Here is a 19,152-nt window from a genome sequence, read left to right as displayed (position 1 = left end):
GGAGGAGGATCCTGAGGAACTCTCTGGGGATGAGGCAGACAAAGGTCTTGAGGTAGTCAGAAGGCTAACTAGGGCCAACTTAGACTTGCTTGGGCTAGGATCTGGGGGACCCCCAGTACTGACCCTAAGTAGGCCTAACCTTGGAGTTAGGAGAGATAGATCTCTTTCTAGGGACTCCATTAGATCTCTGCACTCTAATGCCTCTTCTCAGGGGAGAAGGAACTCTCCCCAGAGGAGATTGACTTCCCCTCAGAGAAGAGAGCATGAAGCAAGGATGAGACAAGCTAAACTGAGGATTGAAAGGGAAGAACTTGCCCTGGCCAAAGAGAAGCTTGCCTTTGCTAGAGAGCAGCAGATGAGTGGGTTAGCTCCCACTGGTGGCAGCAATCTCCCAAGAGATAAAGAGAAGGGTTTAGATACTAAACACCTGACAAAGATAGTGCCCCCCTTTAAGCAAGGGGATGACATCCAGAAATGGATGGCTGCTCTGGAGAGGGCCTGCACTGTGCAGTGCATTCCCCAGAGTCAATGGGCAGCTATACTGTGGCTCTCCTTTGATGGCAAAGGTAGAGATAAGCTCCTCACTACTAGAGTTGAGGATGCTAACAATTACCAGGTCCTGAAAAATGCACTGGTTGATGGGTTTGGCTTAACCACTGAGCAGTACAGGTTGCTGTTCAGAGACACCCAGAAAACTCAGTCTCAGGACTGGTCTGACTTTGTTGATTGTGCCACTAAGGCTTTGGAAGGCTGGCTACTGGGTAGCAAGGTTACTGACTTCACAGGATTGTATAATCTTATTATGAGAGAGCAAGTCTTAAATAATTGTCAGAACCAGTTATTACACCAGCACCTGGTAGACTCTGATCTGACCTCTCCACAAGAATTGGGTAAGAGGGCAGACAAATGGGTCAGAACCAGGATTAGGCCCAAGAACCAAGGTGGTGACCAGAAAAAGGAATCAACCAAGCCTCAAGAGAAGGGTGGGAATAAATCTTCAGATCAAACCACATCAGGGCCCCAAAAATCCTCTGAGGGGGGTGGGTCCCAGAATCCTTCTAATAACCAGAAGAAACCTTATTGTTATCCCTGTAAACAGGTGGGTCATTTAAAAACTGACAGCAGTTGCCCAAAGAATAACAATAAGGAGAACATACCCCCAAGTAACATTCCCAAACCTCCTGTTACTATTAGTAGTAATCCCCCAGGTGGTGGGAGTGCCCCCAAGAATTTGGGTGCATTTACTTTGGGAGTTCCTGGGGACTCTGGCCTAACCAGGTCCCCAAACTTAGATACTCTTGTCTGTGAGACTGGCATGGGGTTTGCCAACTTCACAACTTGTCCCAACACTCTGAGCAAGTACAGACAGGAGCCCCTCATCAATGGTATAAAAGTTGAGGCCTATAGAGATACAGGGGCTAGCATCACCATGGTGACTGAGAGTCTAGTCCCCTCAAGGCAACTTTTACCTGGTGCCACATACCAGGTGACCAATATTGATGGAGTACAGAGAGATCATCCCATGGCAGTGGTCAATCTCAGCTGGGGAGGTGTCACTGGCCACAAGAGAGTGGCAGTGTCACCAAACTTGCCTGTAGATTGCCTACTGGGGAATGATTTAGAGCTCAGCCTGGGCTGAAGTAGAGCAAGAAACCCATTTTAGAATGGTAAACATCCATGGTAAGGTTAGTGGGGCAATGATAGCCACAGCCCCAGTCCAAGATATCCTCCCTGAACAGGTCAGGAGGGCTGTGCCAGTCACAGCCCAATCTCAGACAACTTCCTTCCCAGAACAGGTTGTCAAGGCTGTGATGGTCACAGCCCACACCCAAACTGAGCCCCCTCCTGAAAAGGTTGGGAGAGTTGTGATGGCCACAGCTCAAACTCAGACAGATGATAGTGTTGTGAAGCCTGAACCTATGGATCACTCCACTCAGACAGAGAGCATTGAGGAGGAAGAGAAATCTCCCTCCCACCAGACTTTAGGAAAGGGTCAGCCTCCTCAGGGAACTGTTCTGACCCCTTGTGAAGAAACTGCCACAGAGGTAGTCAGGCCTAGCCTGGCAGAACCCCTGATGTCAGTGGACCCTTCCAAGGTGGGACCCAGTCTGGAGCAGGTAACCTGCCCCTCTCTACCCTGCCTCAGTCAGCCCAGGGCTGTAGAGGTCAGGGAGGCCAGTGTTGGACCCCAAAGGGCCCCCTGTCCAAAAGAATTCCCCAATCAGCAGATTAAGGGCACTGAAGCTAGTAATCCTAGCCAAGTGAAAATAAAATCAACTCCTGAGGGATCCCCCTTAAATTTAGTTAGGGACCTCCCACAGATGGACACTGTTGGGCACAGCCAAACCTGGGACCTGAGGGCCCCAAACCTGACCTGTCCCTCCAGTAAGCCAAACAGAGGGACCCAACCTCCAGCTGTAGGTAGCCAGAGGTTGACCCTGAGAGCCCAAAACAACTCAGTCTTGGAAAGAAAGGCCTCTATGGTGGAAAATGATTGGAGGAAGCTGAGCCCAAAATTAGTGGAGCCTCACTTCAGTACTCCATTTCAGCACCAGCCTTTTCCTTTGCCAAAACACACCACAGGTAGAGATTCCCTATGGTGGAGACCCTCAGATACCCTTAGGGTGAGGGATTGCTTAGTGGACCATGAGATAGGGGGTAACCATGCCAGTGCTGGTACTTCCTTATATGGCCACTCAGGCAATATAGGCTTACCTGGCAAGGATAGCCTTATCTCCTTTCGTTTGGGGGGGGGGGGGGTTATGTAGGAAGGTAGATCCCTGACTATGGTTGCCCCCAACTTTTTGCCTGGTGTTTTGCTGGTTTTCTGACTTAGTTGACCTGGGACCCTGCTATTCAGGACCCCAGGCCTACTGCTCTCTCTGTAAAATGGATTCCATGTACCTTAGGTACATATCTAATTGGATACTGAGTCACCTTATCAGTCCCTGTACAGTGTACCTTAGGTACCCAGGGCATAGGTGTACCCAGGGCCTACCAGGGGCTGCAGCATGTATTATGCCACCCCTGGCTGGCCATCCAAATCTGACACAACTGGCTGCTTGACAGCTGGGGCAAGGTGGTGTAATCACCCTTTGCTTTAGATATAGTATACCTATATCTAACCCTAAAAATGGACACACAGATCTCCTATCAGTCACTCCTATGGCAGGCCTTGACAATCCTGAAGGCAGAGTGCTTGGAATCGTGTGAGGTAGTGCTCTGGCATGAGCTGAGCCTGTCTGCGGCTTTCGGGATCCATCCCTTAGCCGTTTCCATGATATTGCATACCATATACTCTTAAGTGCATTATAATCCTCGCGGTTATATGCCAACTCTGGTATCGCTTTATCAAAACATGTCGAGTAAGGTGTCATACGAATTGGAATACTAACCCCTCGCCAATTCTGGCGACGGGGTTAGCATTCCACCCTTCTAGAGGGACACGACATGTATGTAACCTGTAACCCCGGTTAAAGTCAGACATAGCCTTAGCTCCACAAAATGGATGCTGCCACCGAGACACAAGTCTGCCCTCCTGCTGCTGGGAGTCCTCCCAGAGCAGGAGGCAAGGACAAAGGGTTTCCTGTCAGGGGCGGTGCCAGCACCGTCCCAGACAGGATTTTGTGTATCCTAGGTAGGCAGGGCTTTAGAGGAAGGTGACTGCAAGTGGCACCCCGGTGCTCACTGTGCATAGGCCGGCTGAAACCAGTTCCAGGGGCACTCCAGCCCCTGGCCTGGGGAAAGCCCGCCAAAGGAGAGGGGTGTAACCACCCCCCTCCTGGTCCCACCCATAGGGCAGGACCTAGTCGCGTGCCAGCCCCTTTCTGCAGGATAAAGGTAGGAACTGGCCCCCTTCCAGATCAGATCATCTTTGAATCCTGAAACTACTTTCCACGAAAGGAACTCAAGACTTCTTCCCAAGATTCTCCCTTGTGACTAAGGAGTAGTCACCCTGCAGCAGCAGGCACCAACCAAGCATCGCGGTTTGTTGCCAGTCTCTCCTTCGGATCAAGACTGCTCCAGCACGACGAGAACCGGCTTCCCTGGCACCTCTGACCTCAACCTACATCATCAGCCCAGCTGTGACCCGTGGGTGCGACGAGACCTCGAGGGACCGGCCATCTTCAGAACTGCACGACGCTTGTCCAGCACGACTCCCGAGTGGCCCTCGACTGAGTGCTTTGGGGTAAGAGAAGCCCCGACCCTGAGCAGCTCCAGCACCGAAGTTCAGCCCCCCTGCATCCACGAGATCTGCGTGGGGCCCTTCTGCTCTTTGCTGCCAACCGCGTTGTCCAGGTCGCTTGCCCGTTGGCTAGTGGCCCTCTCACGACGCTCCACGACGACAACTACTGCTGGTCTGGTTGCTCCAGACTAGCCCTTGCTCCCCTCCAACAGAGGAGCACCCTGGACCCTCCTGGTCCACTCAAGACGCCATTTTAGGTCCACCGCGTGGGCCTTGCATTTGCCAAGACTTGTTGCCCAATCCTGGGTCCAGCGACGTCGACAGCAAGAACCTTGGTGGGACAGCTCGCACCTCCATCCTGGTCGCCGACAACGCCTCCTGGTCCGAGAGACTGCAGAGCCCAGCAGCGCCCACTCACCTGGTCGAGGTGACTTCGTCCGGTGCCACTCTGGTGCCCACCTAAATCACTGGCTAGTGATTCAGAACTTGGTCCCCTCTGCTTACAGGTTTCTTCTTCCCTGATCCAGGCTTGGATCACTCCGAACTTTCTTCACTGGCCGCCTGCCAGCAACTCTTTCTTCAGGCTCCTGGATCTTCAACAACGGTTTCCGACGCAACTTCAACCCTATGCAGCCGCAGCCCCTGGGCTAGGTAACCTGAGTACTCCGGTGCTCCAGCATAGTCCAACACCCTAAGTGTTCGGATCCACCCTTGTTTTCGACCCACCTAGTCGGGTTCGCCCGAGAACAGTAACTTTGTGACTACTAGCCTCCATAGACTTTTTCCCGCCTTACGCGTGAGAGTTCCCACTCTGCACACGACGTCCACAGGCCTCCTGCAACTAATCTAAGTGTTTAGCATTGTAGGACTAGCGTTTCTAAAGTCTCTGAGAATAGTTACTTACCTGCTAGTAGTTCGCATTCCACTTTTGTGATATATGGTTTTTCGTGCCCCTAGGGCATTTGTGTAAATTGTGCGACTTAAAGTATTTTCGTAAGAGTTTTGTTATGTGCTTAGCTCCCTGACTCATAAAGAGTTCAGGGTAGTCTTGTTATAAATAAATATCTGTTTATTTTCATAACAACTTGTGTGGTGTCCTTTCACTTGGTGTTCAAGGGGTAATGTGATGGTAAAACAGCTGGCTTAACACGCCCTCTAGAGTCTTAGCCTTAGACTGCTCGTATCCATGCTACTAGGATAGCTGGTCTATAAGGTTGACTTACAACCAATCATCAATAAGGGTTGTTTGGACTGATACAAAGTGCTCACTAGAATAGTGAACATTATATATCAGGCCAACTTCTCACATTGGTGAGCAGTGGTTGGGATTTGAGCTTGCTGTTGTTTTACCACACATATCCTAAGAATATCATTGTGAAAGATCACATAAGTACTAAAGGTACATATAACTTAGCTTAGAATACTCTGAGTTCTACGGAACCAGCTGTTGTAGCTCCTAGGGCCTAGCACACCCTAAACTACAACTCTAGCAAGGGATCAGTAGGCAAACATATAGTGTAGGTAAGTGCACCACTTACACCTCACTATAAAAGCATGTCTACCCATGGAGAGTCTTCAGAGACTCCCCTTGTGGTTATTGACCCTCCACAGGTCACTTCAAGATATGCAGCTCTCAGTTTCCAGGAGATGAGACAAGTGTGTGCCTCCAGGAAACTGAAACAGGGGTCTAACCCCACCATTCCCTTTCTGATAGGTCTCTTAGAGACCTATGATGCGAGAAAGCTTTCTCAGCTAGATGGGAATATGCCAGCCTTAGAGGGTACCTCTGGAGATCCAGACCTCCACAACACAGCAAATGCAGTTGAGGAGGAGGATCCTGAGGAACTCTCTGGGGATGAGGCAGACAAAGGTCTTGAGGTAGTCAGAAGGCTAACTAGGGCCAACTTAGACTTGCTTGGGCTAGGATCTGGGGGACCCCCAGTACTGACCCTAAGTAGGCCTAACCTTGGAGTTAGGAGAGATAGATCTCTTTCTAGGGACTCCATTAGATCTCTGCACTCTAATGCCTCTTCTCAGGGGAGAAGGAACTCTCCCCAGAGGAGATTGACTTCCCCTCAGAGAAGAGAGCATGAAGCAAGGATGAGACAAGCTAAACTGAGGATTGAAAGGGAAGAACTTGCCCTGGCCAAAGAGAAGCTTGCCTTTGCTAGAGAGCAGCAGATGAGTGGGTTAGCTCCCACTGGTGGCAGCAATCTCCCAAGAGATAAAGAGAAGGGTTTAGATACTAAACACCTGACAAAGATAGTGCCCCCCTTTAAGCAAGGGGATGACATCCAGAAATGGATGGCTGCTCTGGAGAGGGCCTGCACTGTGCAGTGCATTCCCCAGAGTCAATGGGCAGCTATACTGTGGCTCTCCTTTGATGGCAAAGGTAGAGATAAGCTCCTCACTACTAGAGTTGAGGATGCTAACAATTACCAGGTCCTGAAAAATGCACTGGTTGATGGGTTTGGCTTAACCACTGAGCAGTACAGGTTGCTGTTCAGAGACACCCAGAAAACTCAGTCTCAGGACTGGTCTGACTTTGTTGATTGTGCCACTAAGGCTTTGGAAGGCTGGCTACTGGGTAACAAGGTTACTGACTTCACAGGATTGTATAATCTTATTATGAGAGAGCAAGTCTTAAATAATTGTCAGAACCAGTTATTACACCAGCACCTGGTAGACTCTGATCTGACCTCTCCACAAGAATTGGGTAAGAGGGCAGACAAATGGGTCAGAACCAGGATTAGGCCCAAGAACCAAGGTGGTGACCAGAAAAAGGAATCAACCAAGCCTCAAGAGAAGGGTGGGAATAAATCTTCAGATCAAACCACATCAGGGCCCCAAAAATCCTCTGAGGGGGGTGGGTCCCAGAATCCTTCTAATAACCAGAAGAAACCTTATTGTTATCCCTGTAAACAGGTGGGTCATTTAAAAACTGACAGCAGTTGCCCAAAGAATAACAATAAGGAGAACATACCCCCAAGTAACATTCCCAAACCTCCTGTTACTATTAGTAGTAATCCCCCAGGTGGTGGGAGTGCCCCCAAGAATTTTGAGGTTAACAGAAGGCGGTGAAATGCATAAGCGTAGCAGGGTGAGATTGGGGTGTAAGGGAGGTTGACCCACGGATGTTTAAAGCAAAGGGGAAAACAACGAGCGAGAACACAGAGGCGAGTAGTTTAAAGGCACAGGAAAGGGCGGGTAACTTATTAACTGATTGAGTTGCAGACAAGTGGAAATCAGACGTAAACATGGAGGGTAAATGACAGAAAACGTAACATAAGCATGATGGTTTTTTAAGATGTGTTTGTAAGACATGTTTTATTTGTTATTTGCAGTTTGATCCCTGATGAAGAACCAACAAGGTTCGAAATGCATTGGAAATTAATAAACTGCTATGAATGAATTATGCTTCAGTCGTGTCTTTGGGATGAGAGGTTCTGAGGGCCCACCAAGACATACGAAACTTTGAAAATTAGCATTCCCTTGCACGAGAAAATGCTGAAAAAGGATTTAAAACATGAGGTTAACCAAAGAGGATTAGTGTAAAAATTTGAGTGAAAATGGATAATGAAGAAGACAAATGATGCAAATGCAAATGGAATATAAGGCTGTTGCTTCTGGAGTGGGGCTAAAAAAGAGCCCCACAGATATGGTGTTTATGTTCGACACGTGTAGTGTGGGCTGGCACGAAAAGCAGTGAGCACGCCGCTTAAGTTGAAAATATGGATTACTTAAAAAGTGGGAATAAGGAAGAAACATTGGTGGAAAGAAAAACGGAGTGCAACCCGAGTTTATGTGTAGAAAACAGCTGGCTTAACACGCCCTCTAGAGTCTTAGCCTTAGACTGCTCGTATCCATGCTACTAGGATAGCTGGTCTATAAGGTTGACTTACAACCAATCATCAATAAGGGTTGTTTGGACTAATACAAAGTGCTCACTAGAATAGTGAACATTATATATCAGGCCAACTTCTCACAACACCTACCTCTGATGCGTTGTGGGACTCAGCCCACAAGACCAAATGAACTGAACTTTAGGCTGTAAGTCCTCCTAGGGGAGGTGGGGTATGTAACTCAGATTGCGATAAAGCTATATGACTCATGTAGTCCGCTGTTTGCTGGGATATTAACCAGTCTAACATGCTTCTTGGTTTTTAGGTCTGGGTTTTCACAGCCCAGTAGTCAAAATGGCGTATTGTTAACAAAACAAACTTAGTGGGCTTCTCTTACTCCGCTGTCAACCTTTGCTTTCGTTGATCAGCCTATTTCAGCCATTGGCATCAGAATGTGTCAGTCATGCCTTGTGTCAGCCCAGTAGAATACTTATCTCTCACCTAATTGTATTGGTTGTTCGGTTGTCTCCTTCCGCTTCCATTCCAGTGCTTGCATTGAACTGCATGATGGACTACTTTACAACTTTAACCCTGTCCACTCTTGGTAGGTCCCTATTGTGTGCCTTGTTCTAATATGCTAGCACTGCATATGTATATCTTTAGCCCTGGGTATGTTATTGCAAGCAGTCCTGCTTTGAAGCACTTCACACAACCTCATGGTAAGTAGGACATATCTCTGTGATCAAACAGCCAGGTTTTTATAAATGTGATCAGCATTGGCAATTAGTTTCGGTGCATTGTGCTCCTAAATCTGATATCCTAGTAATAATCTGCTGGAAGTTTCATCAATGACCTGTGTCCTTGATCTTGTGTGAGACACCAAAGATTTGATGTAAGAACTACAGCCTCCCCAGAAAGAGGAGATAAAGTGTTCTATATGTGGGCAACATACATTAAAGATTTTCAACCCTATAAAAATAAAGTTATTAAAAAATATATATAACCATGTTCGTTTAGTTTTCAGACATCTACTTTTAAACTGCAAATGTAAACCCAAGTATTTGGTAGCTTTCTGCTAATTTTTCATGCATTAGAAAGCAGAAAAAAGCCCCCTTTTTTGCGGAAATCATAAAAAAAAATATTTGGCAAAGCCAGTAGGTCTAGCTTTCTCAGTGCGTGGTTTGTTTTGTCATGGGTTTTCCAAAATGTTATTGTTGGAAAAGCATCCAGACATGGGTCAATGTAAAAAATCCAGACTGATTTTATTTAACTTTGAGATTGTGTGAACGAACCTGCAGAGTCAATAAGGATTTGTGATATTGGGATCGAAGATTTCATAGTTAGAGGCGGGCCTGACTTTTTGTACAATGAGGGAAATACCCCTTAGGTGTAACATAAAAAGTAGTATATTTCACATGCAAGTACCAACATTTTTCCTAGTTTAGCAAGAGGACAACCTAACTAGAAGCATTTTCTTTACTGATTGAGACATTGCAGTCTGCATCATCGGTTTCCTTAATCCCTACCCTGTTTTTTTATACATTAATGATCTGGTGGCTCAGCAAGCACGACGCACCAAGTGTGGCCAATAGAAAGGTCCTGGTGCTCCCATTTGCAGACAACACATTACAGGTCCCATTATCCCAGATGGATATTCAAAACCTGTTGGATCAGTTTGTTGTTTTCTGCAGGCATGATCCGGAATCCTTGCTACTCAACTCAATCTCATCCTGCCCTTAATGGTGTTCCCCTAGAGCAAGTAAACATATTTGATTACCTGTGGTTCAATCTCAATGAACATTTTGGCAGGTCTCCTCAAATTCAGAAGAGTAAACTTAGACTGTACAATATACAGGAGGTATTTTTAAGGCCCTGCAAGGCTCAAACTTTTGCCCGGTAGCTCTGGCTTTGCAAAATTATAATCTGCAGGCCATTGGGGGGAGGGGGATCCTTATATGGTGCTGAACTATGGGGGCATGAGAATGCTAGCAATATGGAGCTAGTGGAGAACCGCTTTTTACTTTACAACTCCTAAATAATCTACCTGCTAGCACCCTGCTTATTCCCCTTTGGTTAGATTTGGGTGTTAGATCCTTAGTTTACAGAATTAGACTTAGACCCCTCTTGTTTTGGAGGAGGCTCTAGTCTTTTTCAGATCTAGCACCTTAATGGATGGGATTGTCTGAAATGTTAATGCTCCTAATGGCGGCAAAGATCCCCTGGCTGGAGTTTATCAATCGTAGTCTATCAGAGATTGGGTGCGAGAACCTTTGGACGAATCCTGAATCTGCATGCAGTGTATCAAAGCCCACTCTCAAAGGGATTTATTGGAGATATGCAGATGGGGGACTTCTTAGGACGGGGAGGGTGGGCTCCTTGACAAAGGCCTTTCTTGACTTCAAGGATGCTTACTCCTTTGAAGAGTACATGGACTTGATTGAGCCGCCACTTGCAAAAACACTGAATATCAAATATCGGCTAAGGATCCTTCCGCTACATTTTTTTTTTACTGCCAAATGACACCATCCTATCGAAGTAGATATGAATTGTCCCTTCTGCCCGGATATTAAAGAATATTAATCATGCTCTATTTTTTCTGTCTGCATTATCATGTCTATCGGAGGAAATGGACTGTGCCGCTGTGTCGTAATCTGGGGGCCTGGGATTATAGAGCAACCTCCAGGATTCTTGGTTCCAACACAGCTATCATATTTGCTGTATCTTGCTTTCGTCTGTATATGTAGAGACGTAAACAGAAGGGGCATCCCAGTGTGTTCAAAGTTTAGGTTTAGGATCTGTGTTTTCTTCATGTTTGTGCTGCATGCCTGGTTATCTCATTAACTTTTTGCTGTTCTTACTGTGACCTTGGGATTTTTATTATCAAGTATTGCCTTTACTTTTCTTGGATATGCTGCTGCTCGATGTACATATTTTAACTTTTTACGAAGATGTTTTTAATATCATTAATGTATTCATATTTCTTGTATTTTTTTGTTCTTTTATGTCTAGTTTGCCTAATAAAGAATCAGATCCGAATTAGAACATGAAATTAATCCAGTCCTAAAAATTGATGTTTGTGCATTTGGGTTGAGGCTTTGAATACATGTCACTTTTTTAGGGCTCGCTACGACGAACGCGCGCTAAGCGCGTTCTCGCAGCGAGAACTATAGTCGGCGTCTCAGGCCCAAAAACGAGTGTGGAGACAAGACCTGGCCGCGCGTAGCGTTTCCCCATAGGATAACGTTGTGCGCGGCCAGGTCTTGTCTCCACGGCATGGCATGGCAGACCGGATCGCGTCGCGCGCCTCTCTGGAATGCAGGGGGAGTCTGCAGAGGGGCGCGCGGCTGACAGGAGATGAAAAACGCGCGAGGCGCGCGTCGGAATCCGACGCTGCGATGTTGTTACTGCGCACGCGTTGCTCTCATGTCCAAGTGAAAGACTACAGTGAGTATACACCCTTCAGCTTGTTTATCATATTTTGGACATCGTGCTTCTAAACTGTCTTTAAAAAAACATTCACGCATTTTAATTACTTTATACAAGTGTTGTGATCGCGAATTAGAAACCACTAGGGTAATACATACCTTCTCATTGCGTTGGAAGGTCGTGAAAGGTATCCCTGTAGACAGTTCACGGAGCCGCCTATTTAAGTGGTGACGTCTGGCATGTTTATGCGTCTTCAGGAAACACGCACTTCTGCTCTTTGGACCTATCTTGTCAAAGGTACATCTACGCTGTGTTCGTAAATCTTTTAGCAGACCCTTCCTTTACTTTTACGGAGATGGTGAACAACAAAGAAACGCTCAAATATGCGACCTCCTCTTACACGAATGCTTCTTCCACGACGCACGGGCGAGGCTCGAGCGGTTTATCTGCATGTCATTCAGTGGTCCCCTTCCCTTTGTGACATTTGTGTGTTGACGGAAGCCGCACCTTTCTGCGGCTGCTACAGAGGATATGGTGGACAGACCACCAACAGCAAGGGTCTGCAGTCCTGTCAAGTGTCACGCATCCGGCGTGACACTATCGCATTTCAGTGCTGGTGTCCGCATCACCGCACGAAATGCATTTGTCACGCATAATTAGGGACCCCCTGACTACCCGCCCCCAGGCATGCTGTAACAAGAAGCCTTGGAAGCTGCAATAGCGAGCTCACTGTGCCAAGGAAAGCGTGCATGTGTCTGACAATGTCAGCAACTTATGGTGAACTGGAGTGCAGCACAGCCTGGTGAATTAATATTTAACAGCACACCCAAGATGTATTTTGCAGCTCATCGTCGTTATTTTTATGAAGGCGCGCTTCTTCCCTGTACTGCCACTTTAGCTGCAAGGCAGAGGCCATTCGGGCGGCTGGTTAGATTTTCCTCCCGCTGCCGGGTGCCCCGCTGCGTGTCTCAGCAGCTATTGTAAATACGACCCCCGACCGCAGTGATTCAATGGCCCAGGGAGGTAGTGATTCTCGATGCAGCAACAGTTGATACCAGAGCCAGACAGTGGAGTGTAACATCTGACCTGATCACGTGACTACTTGTGGAAGCCGAAGGCCCCCAAACACTTCGATCTCGCGACTGTAAAATACCATTCAGAGTTGTGCCGTCACGGGTGCCGGGCCGCCCTTCAAAGTGGCGTTATGAGGATTGTGCTGACCGTTGTTAGTGCACCAGGCTCACAGGTGGTCCGTAGGAAGATTTACTGTCCCTGGGGAGGACGACACAGAATGGTGCAAGAGGGAACCCTCTATCTTTGCTGTGTCTATCCTTGCCCGAAGAAATTATTTCAATGCAGTAAGGTCTTTTATTTAGGGGGATCACCGGTGCTGTGGAGGTCTCTCTGGCTGGCACAGAGATGGCAGCTGAGTGAACAGCACGCAGTGCCACTACCGGCCAGTCAGGTAGAATAAAAGCACTTCTATGCGAAGACAAGTGCTGCTTGGCAGTCTCCAGCGACGTCTGTTCAGGCACTCTTTAACTGCCGTCTGCTGTTGCAACTTGTGCCCCCTTGGCCCCGTGCCCAGCCAACGGAAGAGTTCAGGCCCAAGACGAAACCAAGCGGTGAAGCGCTCAGTATAATATGGAGTATTATCCACAGCACCTGTTTACCAGCAGCAGTCAGGTAAGTCATTCATTCATTTTCGGGTCTACAGACTACTGTACTGTCGAGTTGATCTCTGCAGCATTTGCTTATTAATACTAGATCGCAATGCCAGTTACAGCACACCATTAATTTCAGACTAAGCCTGGCAGTCTATTTCTTCACACACAGGACACAATGTATGTATGTTGTAACTGCGATAAATTGTCAGGCAATTTCCAGCGCAGAATAGTTGTACCCAGAGAGGAACAGAAGTTTTTTTTTTTGCACAGTTTTATATAGTGCGAATCGCGTATCAGAGCTCTTTACATAGCACCAGAGTTACGTTACATGAGGGGACACATTCATTTTTTGGTTAGGCACATATTGTCAGCAGCCACGGCACAGTGATGGTTTTGGCAGTATGGTTGTAATTCTTGCCATACTGCAGGCATCCAATGCTCAATGGTGGTCCTCCTTGATATATCATAGGCATCCGTGGCACTCACATGTTCTATAATGCTGGACCCTGCATTATTAAAGCCACACAACAGCCTAATGCTTGATCTGGCTTAATGGTGATACTTCCTGGCATATTGTTGGTAGCAATCGAATGCTGGCACAAAAGTAGATATTTTTTTCAAGTGTGTCCTTCTTGGCTTAGTAGTGGCTAGTTACTTCTATATTATAGTGCTACGAGGACCCAGCCTCTACTGTAGGTACATGAATTTTCAAATTGTTCTACAATTACATTACAATTATATTACGCACAGTATATGCCACAACATTTGCAGTCATAGTTCATTATAAAGCAAGTGTAGACTTTCATTTCAGGAGTTTTGCTCCAGTTGCAAGATATTATTAGAACTTCTTGTGGATAAGTTCTGATATTTATCTCTCTCCTTGCACCTCATTACATGTTTTTTTTCTCATGAGAAAGTGTCACTCCAAGTGTTAACCAGTTGGCAATTAAATATCATTCGTAAGTCCACTAATATCATGGACATGTCACATATAAGTAATCTGAAAACTTGGCAGCTATGATGCCTGTTCTGCACTCACACGGAATCCGGTACCTTCCATTTCTAGTGCTCAAATGGGTGTATATATATATATATATGTGTGTGTTTGCCTCCTCTTCATTGCTTGATTTTGCACGCGAAAAAATGTCACTCACAGTCGTTGAAATGTCACTCATAATTACACTAAAATTATGAAAATGTCACACATAGCAATCTGAAACCTTGGCAGCTATGGGTCTGCAGGCTCTGACAACCCGGAACACCCCATGGGAGAAATTCCCTGAGCAAAAACATCAAATGTTCTGGTCGTTAAAGAGAATCCAATTTTTATTTCATGTTGGCGCACTGGTTCTCATCACGAGAACGCGCGTGCATTAATAAAGTTACGCACCTTTGTGAAACCATGAAAAGTGCAATGGGAACTGTATGCCAAAGGAACAAGCATTGTCATAGCCAATAGGTCTCGCCTTTGGGACCTTATAAGTCTTTAGCCAAAGGCGAGACCTATATTCTCATCATTATCAACATTAAACATGCACATTAAATCATCACAGGAAAGTCGTTTTTTTTTTTTACCACGCGCTTAATGGGATAAAAAAAACATAACGCCTTGCTCATGACGTTTCATAGCTGTATTTAAGGTTCTCGCTCCCTCAACAACAATAAAACTTTTCATGCCTGTGCAGCCGGAGTTCCCGTTTCTGTGACTGCCAATCTTGGTATGCAGTTGGCACCTTTACCTTGTTTTACTTATTTCTGCATGTTCGCAATAAGCACTCACACGTGTGTGAAAAACAGAAGACATTCTCAGACGAAGACCCACATTATCGACAGTGTGAAAAATACGAAAGTGGACGTTTTCACCTATTATTTATGTGACATGCACATTTGTTTTGGTTTGCCGTTTTCACCTATTATTTATGTGGCATGTACATTTGTTCTGGTTTACTGCTTTAATCTAATATTTATGTGGCATGTACATTTGATCTGGTTTACTGCTTTCACCTAATATTTATGTGGCATGTACATTTGTTTTGGTTTACCCTTTTTACCTATTATTTATGTAGCATGTACATTTGTTTTGGTTTACATGTTTGCACCTATTATTTATGTGGCATGTACATTTGTATTGGTTTACCGTTTTGGAGCTTCAGCAACAAACAACCAGAACACAGGTGGAGTTGCACTCCAAGCAAAGAGTTACATGTTTATTTTAAAGAAACCACTATTTTGAATTTGGTTGTGGAAAACACCAACATTTAACTCTTATTTCCTAACACAAGAAAGGCACAAGTAGCTTATGAAAATTGCCCGCTCATTATATACTTTAATATGGATTACATACAAATCCAAGTCTTATGATGGCATGAGCGCATTCTGAAGAGTCCCTTTTATAATAGAACCACGTGTATTTGGGGGGGATTAAAGTCAAATATTACTTTGCTGCAATATGAGGACAGTGTTTCAAGATAGAGCTATCCTTGTTTCACACCAAAACAGCTACCTCCCCATCTGACTTTCTGTGCAAGCGGCTGCCAGCTTTAAAATGTGCAGAGGGTGTAAAACACTGCCGGCCTAGATGAAAACAGATCTCACACTAGTAAAATACATGAAATGAGGGTATGGTTTATTGAATAAAAGGCCACCAGGCGCCCACACTCCATCCCCTGCCCTCCCTCCCTCTATCTCTCTCTCGCCCTCCCTCTATCTCTCTCTCGCCCTCCCTCTATCTCTCTCTCGCCCCCCTCTATCTCTCGCCCCCCTCTATCTCTCACCCTCCCTCTATCTATCTCTCGCCCTCTATCTATCTCTCGCCCTCCCTCTATCTATCTCTCGCCCTCTATCTATCTCTCGCCCTCTATCTCTCGCCCTCTATCTATCTCTCGCCCTCCCTCTATCTCTCGCCCTCCCACTATCTCTCGCCCTCCCTCTATCTCTCGCACTCCCTCTATCTCTCGCCCTCCCACTATCTCTCGCCCTCCCCCTATCTCTCGCACTCCCTCTATCTTTCGCCCTCCCTCTATCTATCTATCGCCCTCACTATCTATCGCATCACCACAGCATCACTCAGCACCACCACAGCATCACTCAGGGGCACCACAACATCACTATGCGCTACCAAAATGCTTATAACTACAACAGTAACTTACAATATTATTATAATATAATATTATTGCCAACATTGCTTAATATTTTTCAACAGCTATCATCTTTTTATAGGAAGACATTCATTCTAGAGATTTTACACTTTATGTTTGGGAGGAGTTATAATTCTTTCAAAATATGTTTTTGCACTTATATTTTGCTTTGAGCTATACCTGTAGAGCATATTCTTTTCACCACCTGCATTTTATCGCGCATTCAGGAGCATGCAATGTAATCATCTCATTCCATGTCATTACACTGTGTGTCCGGTCCAGAGTTTTCATGTGACAACCCAATGTGTTGTAGGAGTTCTAATTTTGCTTTGATTCCACTTAACCAATTAAACTAATTCACTGTATAGCTATGACTTGTAAGAGAAAAAGCCCAGGTTGGAAAAAACAGTGTGTGTGATGACTTGGTGTGAGAGCTTGTCCCTGGAAATAGGATGTATTGACCAAGCGGTTATGCAAAAAAGGGCGGTGTAGCATCAGCAACTGAAACTGAATTTTGCCTCTTTAAGTCTCTAACTCTGTTGACTCATAAATAGACGGATAATGTGTTGGTGTGATTGATCAGTAGACTGAAAAGGTGGTAGGGGAAGATAGTTGGTATTCACTGCAACCTCACTGTTTTTCCTTGTTTCATCCTACAGAGGTATATTAACATAGATTACATCAAAGGGAGATGGATGTCTTGCAGTAGCATTGTTCGAAATCTATTTTCTGGTATGTCCCTTCTGAGAAGGGACATCGCATACCTGGTGATGATGTCACTAGTACAGTATTTTATGATGAATTTGAATGATTTCTGTACACTTTATGATATCACAGTCCGCTCCAGGTTAAATCCATTCTCCTTTAACTTCAGCATCTTTGTCAACCATAGCTGCAAGTGTAAGCAGCTGCTGTGTTCTCACAAAGACCGATTTATGTATTTTCCTTCAACAGCACCAAAACATCACAGGACTGAGGAAGTGGCATTTGGGTGATAGTTGCAGGTGAAAACTCACCTCTATAAAATATTGAGTATTAAGCTGATAATTCACATTGATAGTTCTCAGTTTCAGCAGGTAGAGAGACAGAGTGTCAGAAGATGGTGGTTCTCAGGTGGATATTGTCTGTTGTACTTACATTGCTGAAGGACATGATTCTACAAGCAATCTTTGAACGCTGGGTGTATGGAAATGCCCATAATTCTGCAGCCAATGAATTGAAATTGAGGGCCCTGAGCTTTAGGTGAAACATGGAGATTTGGAAGTGATTACAAGGTAAGCTTGCCCGATTATAGATAGTGAATGGGGGCATTGCAAGTGAGGGTTTGGAGAGATCATTTGAAGGGTTTCCTTTGATGGCTTTGAATAATGGGATCAATCATTTTTACAAGGATCTGTTTTATTTGCAGAGCTGTGTCTCTGGAAGATATATGATATTTTTGTGGCAAAGTCAAGGATGGAACATTTAAGTTGGCAGAAATAGTGGTGAGTGATTTAGCCATATGTGCTTCTAAAGTTGTTGGGTTTACTAAGCACCAGTGTGTGCACCAGTTTCTTGTCAGTTTGTAAATTAATATTGGGGAACATCTTATGAAAATGTAGAACTTGATACATGGCTGTGACAGTTATGACTGAATAAACCCTCATAATTTGGTTGAAAAGCAGGCAGAAACCTCAGTCTGACAAATGTGGAAAAGATATAGGGCCACATGTACAAAGCATTTTTCCGGTCGCAAACTGCCTGATTCTCAGAATTCGTCCATTTGTGACTGAAAAAATGCTTTTCCAAATGTACAAAATACAAAATGGGGTTCATAAATTGTTACGAATCACATTTTTCATTTGCAATTTTGTTACAATTTGCAAAGGAGTGTTTAGGTCCTCCCTTCCAAATACTGAATCGGTATGGTATTGTTATTTTGCAACTGAAATCTGGTGTCAAAACAGTAATATTTCACCACTAGTTTAAAACTGGTGGTAACCCATTCGCAAAGGGGAAGGGGGTCCCCAAGGGCCACATTCCCCTTTGAGAATGTAAATTAAAAACCTTTACGGAAAACAGGCTGCATTTAAAAAAAGAAACATAAATACTTTTTATATAGCAATCACAGAAATGGTGGCCTACCACCCTCAGCAGGCCACCATCTTTGTGATGGCTTTGATTCCTAAGGGGTCACTAACTGCGACCTACCTAATTAATATTCATGAGGTAGATTGATTTGAAACCCTCAGGGATTCCCTAAATGAAACTCAATGATTTTCATGCATTAGGAATAAGATTTCCTAATTGAGATTCAGAGAGAATTTCAATTAGGAAATTTGTTTTACTAATGCTTATGAAGTTCGGTGCACATGTGGCTCAGTTTTAGGCCTGTTCAACATGAGTGAGCAGAAGAGTCATTCCTGTAACCGATTTGTGTGAGACACTCAGAGAGCTGCAAAGAAAGTAATGGTTAAAGTCTGGGATGACAAGATTGGGTATCGTCCATGAATAACCCATAAGAAAACATCAAAAAATGGTATCAACACTAACGCATACAGCAACAACATAAAGTCATGTCAGCAAGTCACACCAACATCACAACGGGATTACCGTCAACAACCACACACTAATACAACACAGTAATAAACAATACAACAGAAAACAATATTGGGGAACATCTTATGAAAATTTAGAACTTGATACATGGCTGTGACAGTTATGACTGAATAAACCCTCATAATTTGGTTGAAAAGCAGGCAGAAACCTCAGTCTGACAAATGTGGAAAAGATGTAGGGCCACATGTACACAGCATTTTTCCGGTCGCAAACTGCCTGATTCACAGAATTCGTCCATTTGTGACTGAAAAAATGCTTTTCCAAATGTACAAAATACAAAATGGGGTTCATAAATT

General features: G+C 45.1%; 1 protein-coding gene across 5 annotated transcripts in view; it reads left to right on the top strand.

Moving 5' to 3' along the window:
• Nucleotides 1-19,152, top strand: part of ASPHD2 (aspartate beta-hydroxylase domain containing 2) — a 241,291-nt gene that overhangs the window by 19,040 nt on the left and 203,099 nt on the right. The window contains exon 1 of one of the 5 annotated variants that reach the window (XM_078667315.1): nt 17,677-17,742. The exons of 3 other annotated variants lie outside the window; for them this stretch is intronic. The gene's annotated coding sequence lies outside the window, so the exon portion shown is untranslated. Of the gene's footprint in view, nt 1-17,676; nt 17,743-19,152 lie in introns of those variants that run through there. One more of the 5 variants, XM_078667317.1, reaches the window with a different exon arrangement.

This window comes from Lissotriton helveticus, chromosome 11 (assembly GCF_964261635.1).
Source record: "Lissotriton helveticus chromosome 11, aLisHel1.1, whole genome shotgun sequence".
In the NCBI taxonomy this organism is placed as follows: domain Eukaryota; kingdom Metazoa; phylum Chordata; class Amphibia; order Caudata; family Salamandridae; genus Lissotriton; species Lissotriton helveticus.
The sequence above is the reverse complement of the archived record's forward strand: the minus strand, read 5'-3'. Positions and strand labels throughout refer to the sequence as shown.